Below are 12,396 nucleotides of genomic sequence, written 5' to 3'. Positions count from 1 at the left end.
CATGCCGTTTTAAAGAAAAACATTCGTTTAACTTGGATGAATAGCTTCTAAATTATATCACGAATGATTTTTTCACGACAAGAACATCTACCAGTTTTTAGAACTCTTTAGAACACTTGGATGTAGCATACCGTCAAATTGGATACTTCAATATTTGGGAAGTATTCAACGGCGATCGACGTGGCGTAATCTCATTGTTCGAGCCGAGGATTAAACGCAGACGAAATAACAATGAACATCTGGAATAACGGACTTTTAATTATCGTATAGAACTGCACATGTATACCTGAGTTTGATGGACAGACGACCATTCAGAACGTCGACACCGCTAAAAGCCATCGAAGAAAATTCATGAGCTCCTCCTTCGTTCGGATAGCCTACGACGTATCTCGTTACTTACATTTAAATTTCAAGATAGACACGTCTAAAGATGAATAAACAAGCCTGTTGGTTAAGAAGAGAATTCTTTTGAATTAGCACCTATAATAGCAGCTGCTCTCCTCCATCCAATGTTTCAGAATCAAAATTGTATACGCATACAGAGTTTAGAAAAGTTGCATTTTTTAGACGGCAGTCGACGCTGAAATCACACTCGTGGGAAGGATTATAATCGCGTGTCGACGAAATACACGGCGCTCAATCGCGCCAGAGAAAACAGATGGTACGAATAAACACCGAAACGTCGCGTAAACTAAAGCACCAGCCCTCTCTGTCGTCTTCAGAAAAATTCCTAATGACGAAGTATTTATACAAAAGCGGACTGACTGTCTCTCGGAGCCGCGCAGACGGTGATAATTATCACCGTGAGAAACGTCGTGTATCACCCAAGGCGACCCACCTTGCGAGAGACGGTGCCGATGCTGATGTTGGCGGCGGCGGATGGTGGTGGTTGGCTGGTTTCAAAGGAGCCTCCACCTCCTACGTGGAAAAAGAGGGACGAACGTCCGATAGGGAAGGAAAGGGATAGAACGAGCAAGGATTTCGATGAAGCGGCACGCGGAGGGATTTGATTTACGCATCGGGTCATTAAATTGGATGTATTGTGCGATAGAACGCTGCGCTGGAATGACTCCTCGGGATGCCCCATAAGGTCTTAATTACTATGCCACACCGGTGTACAGCCTCTGTCCTGGCTTAATCGGCCGACGCGTTTAGGCAGTCGCGAAAATCACGGCCAGAGCATCTCTTCTCCGTCTAAAGCCATCCTTTATACTTTTGCGTTTCGACGACTGTTTCGCGAGCCGGCAAAGCGTCTCCTCGTTACATTTTGTCTACTTTCCTAAAATTTAAGAGACGCGAAGAATCGCAGGTTTGAACGTAACGTTCGAACGAAGGGTCCGTAGGAGGTATGCTCGTTCGCAAAAACTGCTAAAACGAAATTCCTGAGTGCATTCGCGAAAACGAAATCAAACATTCTTGGAACGATATTATCTCGAGATATCGCGATATTCGTGAAATCAAACACCTGGAAAACTGCGCACACTTAATATCCATCTTCCATACACAGATATACGTATCATGTTTCAAAGCCAAGCAGACGCACCTCCAACGCTCGTCTCAAATCATACCGCGCTACGTTATTCTCTCCGATACCTTGTGAATCTCTCGAAGGATTCCACGCATTCCCAGTTTTCTGTCCAACAACGTTGTACGATCGAGAAACGTCTACCAAATTTACCCGTTCGTCCCAAACGCTCCGTCTCAAATCGTTCCAGCTATCTTCCAAACCTTTCGGACAATTAAAAAAGTCCAGCAATTCACACCTTTTACGATCGAACCTCCACAAACCCTAAAGGACCAACCCGTCGAGTCCTCGTTCGAGGAAAATCTAGATGCACGTGTTTCTGTTTCGCGGTATCGATCGTACGACCGCGGAAACGGTCTCCCCACCACAGAAATTCCCACATGTCCGGCATTCGAATTCCAGTGGACCAGGAAGGATGCTTGGAACGACCCGAGAGCTGGCGTGCCAGTTGAGGGAGAACGACGGGTAGGGAGGGATCCGCGACGAAATAAGACCGCGGCGAGAATCGTACACGAGAGGACCCACGGCGGAACTCATTTTAATTAGAAGGGGTCCTTCGCTTTATCGAGTTATTCCTCGGCCCGTGCGTCTCTCTCGCGCCCTTCCGCGGCCTGTCTCGTTCCTTCCCCCCGTTGTTCCCCTCGCCATGTCGTTCCACCACCTTCCTAACGTTCGCGCTGGCCCTCCGCGTCCCGCGGATCGAGGCCCCGGTCCACGAAGCCGCCTTGGAATGCGGTTCTACGGGGCCCACGGGGTTCGTGTGGTCGTGGCTCGTAGCCGCCGCGTCTGGGGGTGTCGGAGTGTGCGTACACGCGCACCGCGGCCACGTCAAATCGCGCACAGCCCGCCAGGCTCGTATTTTTTCCGACGCTCGCGCCATCGTCGCGGATATCGTTCTCGCCAGCTACGATAAGGATGCAACGGCCAGTCGGAGGTCGCGTTGATCGATTGACGATCGACGGGTAGCGGAGAGATCGTTACGAACACGTTCGTACGATTCAACTACGAAAAGCTGTAGATCTCGACTTTTGAGATGGTCTAGGAATGGGAAGAATATCGTTTCGGTGATTGCGAACAGGATACATCGGATCGCAGGAGAGATGAAACGAAGAAAAGGGTGAATGGTAGGGACGTCGGGTATTGTTTAAGAGCGCAGGGAATCTTCTGGCGACGTGGTTGCACGGGGATTAAAAGAAGACGTATGGTGTGAAGGGAGAGAGCGAAGAATAATGGAATGATGCGGTTTGGCGATGTGTGGTCTTTGAAGAAGGACGATGCTGAGACGAGATGGTTCGCCAACTTTTGTATTTCACGTGCTTGTGTAAATCCCTGTACAACCGTATGTACTTTACGTCACGGAATAGCCAACGCTTCGTTCGCCACTGCTCGTCTCCTCGAAACTTGAAAACTTCTCCGTAACAACGTCGAACTATGCCTTCACCTTCGACGCCTCCGAACAATTGTCCACTAAATCGTAAAACACGTTCGTTCCAAATCCATCGACCGCGCTATTCCATATCACGTACCGCCGCAATTCCCGGAAGACCGAGAAACATTTTTCCAAAGGCCAAGAGATATTTTAATCCTTTGAAAATCCAATCGAATCTTCAACCCTGAAAAGATGAAAGTACCCAAAAAAGCCCCACCCATTGGAAACGGCGCTGAAAAGAAAAGGACGAAGGCAATCGAGAAGGAACAAAACGAGAGCTTGTCCTTTGCAGGCCTTTTGCTCGCACCATGTCGAACCTCTTCGTCTTCGTCTTCGTCGGAGTCCGTTCTGTCGGTCTCCTTCTCTGGCTCGTCCGTTAGCCTGCCGTTTGCCTATGAGGGGCGAGAAGGGAGGAACGGGACCTCCAGAGCAGCGACCAAGTCCAGGGAGGTCCTTCCTTCCAGGCCCAATGGTAGAAGGAATCGAGGGAAGAGTACGAAGGAGAAGAAGAAGAAGAAGAAGAAGAAGAAGAGAAAGGGAAGGAACGGCTCCCTGGCAGGATCAAAGAATATGGCGAGATCCTTTTTGCTCCGGAGGGATCGGGCACGAAGAGAAGGCCGAAAATGTTCGGCTCGGGTTTCGGGCCGCGTTTAGAAGGGAACAACTTCGACGAGATTGCGAGCAACGATCGCGTTCGTGGAGCTTGTTGCGGAGCCTCCAGCCCCGAGCTGATGGTTTCTGGAATATGGGCCGGGCTGATGGGTTCGTTTCGGCTGGTCGGAATTGAAAGCCCGGCTTTAATGGACCGCCGACACTTTGCATCCGTCCCGTGGACGACGCCTGCTCGCCGCTGGAGTCTACCCCCGACTTTTGACAAATTCGTGAAACCAGGCGGATCATAAATGACACGATTTCGTCGATTAGAGTTTTCGGTGTTTCGAATTAGAAACTTAATGGGATTTCGCGTTGCTTCGACGACGAGAGTCTACCTTTGGGTTTTATAGCGTCTCTGGTATTCGCTCGAAGACAACTTTTAAAGAGAAAAATATGAAAATCAAGGCCTGTGATTTTTATGGATCTCGCGTAACCAGAGTGGTTAAAAGCCACGAACGATACAGAGTCGACCGATACGATATCGACGTCCGTCGAAGCAACATACGGCGAGCTTTCGCACGCGTGAAAATACATCGCGCGGCTATCGAACGATACGAATAGCCCGATAATACGGTTCGATTGGCGCAACTCGTTTCTCGTGGTAAATCAAGGGTTCACGCGTGCCTCGCGTCTTTGATCCAATCTCTGCGTGAGAAACGCGCGCCATGCTTTTCATCCGGTTCCGTGCTGACTTGCCGAAAGCGTTTCGTGGAAAGAAAAGACGGAGCCGACGATGATGAGGATCGAGGATACCACGCCGAGAAACCCCTATAGGAACGAACGCACGTATGAAAAACTCCTCGTTCATTTCGCGTGTGGATAATCGATCGTTGCTTGCTACATTACATGTACGGAGGATATTTAATAAAAATTGTAAAGAAATCGTACGATAAGATCGCGTTTGCCATGATTACGATTGGTCCGGCTTGTGAAATCTTAATTAAACCTGTCTGAAAATAACACGTTTCTTCTGCAAATCGCACGATTCTTGTCTCGCTCTTCCGAAAACGTCGTACGGTATGTAAAAGTTCCGGGCCGAGGATCGTCGAGACGGATCACCCTCGCGCGTTTCCTAATCTTTCGCGAACATTTCCAGGCCGAAAAGTTAGCTTGTACAGTCCATAGGCTGGAAAGCAAAGGTAAAAAAGAAAACTCGTCGATCGCAAGCGCGGCTCCTCGCCGATTAAAAGAGAAACGGCTCGTGCGCGAGTATCCTTCCTCCGCGACCTTGACCTCGAATATTTCTCACCGTTTCCACGGCCGAAAGTGCCACAGGGGCCGCACGCGGAGGACCGAGACGAACGAGGTATCGGCGAACGAGGTGGACCGGGGCGAAAGGAGGAGGGAGATCTTTGCCGATGGATGAAAGGGCGGAGGGTCCAGGTACCGAAACCTGGCCAAAAGATGGCCAGCAGCACGCGATACTCTGGCAATCTGCGTGGCCCGATTCCACCGCGAACTTCGTGGAAGCCGCCACGAACGAGGGAGATTTATCGGATTTGCAAATAATGAGACTATGTTTCAAAGGGGTCCCGGCTACCGCGTCTCCTTTTCTTCCTTCGGAATTCCAGGCTGGATATCGCGCTATTTTTTCTTCGGTATTCGGTCGCTCCAGCTTCCTCTCGGTTTCCAAGTCTTGGAAGGTTACGAGAAGGGACTCGGAATTGGGAAAATTCGGGAAAATCGAACATCGTTGCGCGCTTGTGTGTGGATCGTAGACACGAGGGATACTCTTCCCTCTTTTTTCTTCTTTTTTTTTTGTTCGCTTTCGTGGTGGGAAAATTCTTTGGGAAGAATGTCGTTGGGTTGGTACAGTGTTGGGGGCTTTCGAGGAATTTATACAAGGTGTTCTAAAGATAAACTGATCGCTCTGTCATTTGAACCCTGATGAAGTTTGCTGTAACGCTACCCATGCCTATGCTTGACGGAACCCTACGATTTTAGGTAATCGTGGCAGCCTCGTTTGTGAAAGTCCCATTTGGGAAAGCAGCTTGTAATCGTTGTCTATCTATGCGCCCTAAATTCTCAAGTTAATCAGCATGGTTTCCGAACGACTCGACCTTACCTCGTTACGTTCGTTGTTGTCGCTCGTGATTTCGGACGGCCATCGGAGCGTCTTACAATTCATCCCCTTCTCTTGTATATCGGACAGCAAAATCTCAACGTTGTTATCCGAAGGATCGAGACTGCCGTTGAAAGGCAAAGGAAGGCAACCCGAAGAAATCAAAAGAAGCAAGAAAGGCAAAGCAATAAACAGTAGGTCCTAAGGTCGAAAAGGCGAAAGTCGGTTCGGACAGCATCCGCAACAAAGCGGCAGTCTGTTAATCGAGTAGCTAATTCGCCGGGAAGAGAGAAGGAGGAGGTCTTCGTCCGTTTATTTTCCTCGGTTCGCCCGGAATCTTTGCTCTTCCCAGCACGATGCTTCGGTCCCCTTACTCCGCTGACCGTGGTCATGGCTGGCAACTTCTTCTCGGGCTTCGGTTAAAAAGACTCCTCCCTTTCTCGGCCATCCTTCGCGGGGTCTGGCGGAAGGTGGCGTTAACGAGGCGGCGAGACTTTCACACGATCGTTTGCATCGAGACAAACAGGTCCGCTGAACTTGGAGGACCGGACGACTCTTCCCTATTTACACAATCATCCTAGTCGTTCTCCGCGTCTTCTGGTCGATCGCTTTTGCCTTCGTCATTGGTCCTGAGTTTCGTCGTTCGCATGCTTGTTCGATCAAATCGCCATCTCGTTTGTTAAAAGACGGCGCGAGTCTCTTAAATCTCTTTGACACGTAGAAGAAAATGTTGAAGTCGATCTGCAGGATCGATCTTCGATAGAAGAAACTTTCTCCTTGTACATCTTTCAGTCTCGACTGCTCGGACAACGAATTTTCAATCTTTTATCACACAGTAAGTGGCGACAACCAACAACCTCGTTATCCAACGTTTCGTTGCAATTTCCCCTGGGATTTCATATCGATCTTCCACATTCACCTAGAAAATTCGCGAAAGCTGGCCAAAACGATAGCTGTCCGCGTTGAAACGGTCCTGCGTGACGATCTACCCCATTAACAGAGAGAAGAAAAAAAAACGAAGACGTAGCGTAAGAATAAGAATAAGAATAAGAATAAGAAGAAGAAAAAAGAAGAAGACAAGATATCCGGCAGCAAGACTAGCGGGGGAGTAAAGAGGGAATGAGTCAGAGGCTAATAAAATCGACTGGACCCGAACAGTCGTACAGAGAGAGGGAACTCTGGCGTTGGTGTTCGCGGGCATGGGAAAAGGCCAGCAGATTCATTGACTGCCAGGCCCTCGAGTTGCCCAAGGGCCGCCTCCCCGTCCCCATTGTTCCATTAAGCTTCACCGAGGACTGACACATGCTACGGTCTTACGTGGCCCCCATGGCAAATCGCTTTTTCCTTGTTTCAGGCCCGCGATATCTGTCGCTCGGGCCAATTAAACCAACGTTTCCTCTCCTCCGGCGAACCTAACGCGATTCGTAGACGGACCGAACGAACGCGTTACTATTCGCGTAGGAATGGCTGATTGTCGTCACGCTCTTTGGTATATTCTTGGAGACGAGAATAATTAGTCGCTCTTTATAATGCGTTAACGAACGACGGTACCGTCTCTGCTCTTTTCCAAGATAATTTACCAACTGTGAGGAGTTGGCGCGTCTGCGATATATAAAACGAGGAAATAGAGAAAACGCGTTATTAATCCGTTGAAATAGTCGTTGTTAATCGACAGCGCATAAAGAAATAGCCGTCAAAGACTCGAAACTAATAATATAGAGAGAATAATCAATTAACGAGATTATCTAAAGAAGATTATCGCGACACGGTTGGGGAAGGACGGTCGGCTTAACAAGCGGACAGAGTCCGTTTTACGGTCGTTAAAATGATTCCTGGAACGCGTTGAAAATCGCGCGGCGAAGGGTGAGTTTCGAAATACGCGCGCGAGGAAGTCTAATTGAGCTTATCGATTTTAATGAATTTTAATGAACGCCGCTCGCGATATTGCCAACGCCCGACCGGCCAATGGAATTCCTCGCGTACCAATCGACCGTACTAACGCCATTGAAAAATCCAGATCCATTTCTCCTTGCAATCGTTCGTTCCGATTCGTCGTTATACCATTAATTACCAACGTTTTCCTCTGTTGAAAACGTTTAAAAAACGGTTTTGAGGGAGCGATGGTTTTATTTATATTTTTCGTCTGTAATTCTCACGCGTGAACGATATAGGAAAAATGACGTAACTGAAAAATATAATTGTTACAGGAAACGGAAGCACGGACACGGACACGGACGTGAGCCAAGTGGCCATTAGGAGCATCAAGCGGAGAAATTAAAGAAGTTAAGGTACGACGCCATTGTGATCATTAATATCAATATGCATTAACACGGTTAACACGCGACGTTAGCGGCTTATAAATAATTCAAAAAGATCGGTCAATTAGTATTAATAATCGGTAAATTATAATTTTTAACGGAGAAGTTAAAAATCGAAATAAACGACGGCCGTTTTATCGTTCTGCCACTTCTTTAAACCTTCGTGACCACTTTATCGTCGGCCGACTTATTTCGAGCGATTACGCAGCCGTGGATTGGTCGAGATGGAATCGCTTCCTCGATAACTCGGCGAGCGCCGGTTTTTGGCGAAGAACGCCGCGACGAATTGCAAGTTCGCGGAAAAAAAGCGCACACCGCATTCCCCAACGACGGCGATCACCGATCCAGGAAGGCAGCCCCTTTATCTTTCCGCTTAACAAGCGAACAGTGTATCTTTTTAGACGGGCCAGCCTCGATCGTGGACGAAATCGTAAATTACGCCGGTTGCGTCCAGTTTTACGGAACGCGCTCCTCTTATATCAAAAATATCGCGTCGTTGCATATTTCTCGAACGTAACGTCGTATTTGATATGGAAGAGCAGAGTAATTATCGGGATTTGAAAATCCTCGCGCTCCCAATGGTTCGTCTGTTAATTAATTTCCGCCATTTCTCACGAGCGACGTCCCGCCGTGAATAAATTCAACGTCGCGATCGCGCGTAATTTTTCACCAACAAATCGGTACACTTTCGATCGAGTCTTGACTTTTTGTGTAAAGTCCGCGCGTACTCGGTTCGTTCGTTTCTCTTTCCCAGGAACGAAGCCGCGCTGCGGCGTTTGTGGTCCGTTTCAAATATTGGCCGTCCACTCGTGGTATGCGTGATACCCCGGAGTGCGCTTAAAATATTGAAATAAGATGCTCGTACGCCGCTCTTCGAATTCTCGCCCCATTCCCCCCGTCCCTACCTTTTCTGGCCCTGCCCTTTCGCCGTATTCTTCCTCTTGCACGCGCGCCACTTTTCCCTTCTTGTCGTTTCCACGATCGTTTCGACCCCTTTCCTACCGCTCGTATTATCTCGCCCGAGTCCCCTTGGACCACCGACTTTGTAAATCTCTTTTTTCCATATTTCTTTCCCCTTTTTTTCACGAAGATTTTACGCAAGATTTATCATTTTGTTCTTTTTCCTTCTGTTCTCGATGGACCAGGGTATGTTTAACCCATCGAGGCTCGAATAGCGAGATAATGCGCAAAAATTGCGCCAATGCAGTACCACTGTAGGATAGAAATTTTCGAGTTATATATCGCTTCGTAATCGCGTAAATAAATTCAGTAAAGCGTGCTGTCGTTCCGAGCTAAAATTATTTACCAACGTCCACGATACGTTGTTGTATTTCGTAACTTTTCATCTCTATGATCTATTGTTTTACGCGCGATCTTTTCGTTAGCCACTTGCGGCACATTGTCGCAAAATGAAGGACGAATGGCGACGATAGGACGATAAATGGAATTATTCGGTCAATGTATTTTGTTTGTTTTCTTCGCGGTTTAATCGATCCGCTGCTCATTTTTTCGTCTTTTCTTTCGTACCTACGGCTGCGTATCTCTTCCTTCGCGGGTCAACATACTGCGAGGAACGCGAAGTCGTCGAACCGCGAAGAATACGCGATCTTTTATTGTTAGGCTAACTACGCTGGTCGATTTTTTTTAAAACAAGACTCGTTCGTGTCGGTGGAATTTTGTAAGATTCGATAACTGCGATCTCATTTACATAAAATGCTCGATTCATATTTCACTTCTTTTTCGTTCTCCTTGAAAGAAATACGTTTGCCCTTTTTATTTGTTCGTTAAACTTTTTGTTAAAATTCTTTTTAAAAGTTCGTTACTTTAACGAATTGCATTTATCTTGTCGGCACTTTTGAAAAGGAAAGCAGTTTCTCGAGAACGCTTTCAATGAAAGTTCTTTTCTTTAGCCTCATCCTCTTCAATGGAAATTCCTTCCCTCCTCTTGCTTCTTCTCAAAGGAATCCTCTCTCCTCTTCTCGCCTTCTCGACAAACCTAACGCTGCTTCCTCTTCTCTTACCTTCCTCGGAAATCTATTTTCTTTTATTCTTCCTTCCATTAGTTTTACATTTTTCTTTAGAAATAAAGGATCTCTACCGTTTTTTCTTTTTTCGGCCAAGTGTTTCTTTACACGGAACAAAGCTACTGTTTTCGTGTCCTTCTTTTTCTCGAAATTTTCCTCCTAGGATAAATTACCTTTTATCGTTGGACGCATCTCAGAAGGAAATTAATTTTGAAATTTAGAACGGTACATCTTCTCCTTTTCTCTTTTTCTCTTCTTTATTTGTACCTACTATTTACGCGATATTCGCAAACTGTTATATAGCGCGAGTATCGCGTGGCAAAAGTCGTGCGATCGTTGCTATAGTACGTATAACGTATAGTAGTTTCTGTAAGTTTCTGTAATAAGAGCAAAGTTATCGCAAGGACAAGCAGAGAACAGTAAACGAAAGGAACTTGAAACATTTGGATTTAGTCGCGTATTATTCAAAGTATCGTTGCTTTAGTATCCTCTGTCGCCATACGTTTTCGTCGCTCGGAGGAAAATACGATCGTCATTTTTTAAATAACGAACGTAGAACGCTATTTTGTGAAAGCTCAAACCGGCTTGCACCGCTATGGTTCTCGGCATTGCAAACGACGGAAAGAAAAATGCGAGAGAAAGAACAGATCGTCGGAATGTTATCCTACTTTGAAAAAAGCTATTCTTTTCGCGTGAGAAATCAAGAAACGTTCGAAAGGTTTTTGCAACGATGTATCGGAGGTTTCTCGACGACCTGCAAATAACAGGCGACGATGATATACGGTGGTGCGTGGTAAATTGCTACGGATAAAGGGTATGATTATCAGTTGCAATACTTAAAAGGGAACGCAGTGGCTGGCGCGCGCTCGCGCGAGACCGCGATCTTGCGAACATTGATTTTAGCTTCGTTTTTTCTTTTCCCTTTTTTCCCGCCTCCTCGCTCTTCGGACCCCGTAATACGGCCACGCCCGATCCTCGACAGCATTATGCAATAATTCACGTTCATTACGCGATTATTATCCATCAACGTTCGCCTTGGTTAGCTTATACCGCGACAACGGTTTTGCTACAATTTATACGCGATATATTATCACCCTTGTTGCACGCTGCTAAACCGATCACGCGGTTTCTTGATTCATCGCTGTCTTCATTAAGGACCATCTTTTTCTCCGGCTGCCGTTTTGCTTTTTTTAATTTGCCGTTTGTTTGGCATCCGGCTCGCTTTTCAATATCGTTGCACGTTCTTCCGCTTATATCGGATGTAAACGACTCGATCGTTCCTAGCGCGAACAAATATATCTATATTTGCGTATCTACACGAGCGTGTAACTTTGCGTACGTATAGCACGCGAGGAACTAATCGCGCTATAATCGACGTTAAGCCAATCGATATAACGCTAGATGCGAATGCTATTAACGAGAATAGCTCAGGGCGAGGTGAACGTAATGCGATTAGAGAGAAAGGGAGATAGATTGCATTTGGACAGGACGCGAACGAAGAACGTAAACGAAGGAGAAAAGTAAGGAGCAGAGCAAATATACGAATAGTGAGATTAAAATCGGAAATTACGAAGCACACAAGTTGCAAAGTGTGAAAGACATAAATAAGGATATAGAGATGAAATAACGCGTTTAATAGGAACTGAGAGCCGAATATAAATTGCGAAAGTTAAAGGGCAGGTGGAGAGAAGAATTTTAATCACAACTTGATACAGTGTGTAATTGACACAAGATCGTTGCATTTTATTCATGACGAGTGGCTTGCAGCGCGCGTTCTCTTTAATTAAAGTCCTTGATTTAAAGGATAAGAGCCACGTATGCACCTTAACGTTCATTGAAGCGTTACACATCCTTACAAAAAGCGCAAGTGCGACGTAACGTGGATACGTTTACACGTTCGTAAACTTACATGTGTATAAATAAGTATAAGTAGCTTTCGTATTTTACCGATGGTTTATAAACCACTTACACGGATAGTCAACGATCGATCGGCATTAAAATATGTAAAGGAAACAAAGTATCGAGTATGTTTCAGGTTTATCGAAATTAAATTCGACTTTCCGATGTTTTACACTCTCCAAAGTCCAAGCCCGTATAATTACATTCGCCTCATTTGCTATTTTCTTTCGCGATATCTCTGCGAACGATCGTGCCCGTCCATTCACGCAAAATCCTTCTCTTCTCGTCTTTCGGACTCTTCAGAAATGCAACTTTGGTCGCAAATGCACAAACTACCGTCGCGTCCGTTCCACGTCGATCTTTGGCTCTTTAACGAACATCGAGCCAAGAATCTCACTACAAACAAACAAACGTTTCTCGAAAAAATCGTAACGCAAGACCGTTACCAACGTTCTTCCAATTCTACCACCCACGATCATCACTAC

At 46.4% G+C, this 12,396-nt stretch overlaps 1 protein-coding gene across 1 annotated transcript in view; it reads left to right on the top strand.

The window, feature by feature from the left end:
- Window positions 1-12,396, top strand: part of LOC132914176 (G1/S-specific cyclin-D2) — a 143,742-nt gene that overhangs the window by 49,644 nt on the left and 81,702 nt on the right. Inside the window, exon 3 of the mRNA XM_060973045.1 lies at window positions 7,878-7,958. The gene's annotated coding sequence lies outside the window, so the exon portion shown is untranslated. The remainder of the gene's footprint in view (window positions 1-7,877; window positions 7,959-12,396) is intronic.

This window comes from Bombus pascuorum, chromosome 14 (assembly GCF_905332965.1).
Source record: "Bombus pascuorum chromosome 14, iyBomPasc1.1, whole genome shotgun sequence".
Classification (NCBI taxonomy): Eukaryota; Metazoa; Arthropoda; class Insecta; order Hymenoptera; family Apidae; genus Bombus; species Bombus pascuorum.
The sequence above is the reverse complement of the archived record's forward strand: the minus strand, read 5'-3'. Positions and strand labels throughout refer to the sequence as shown.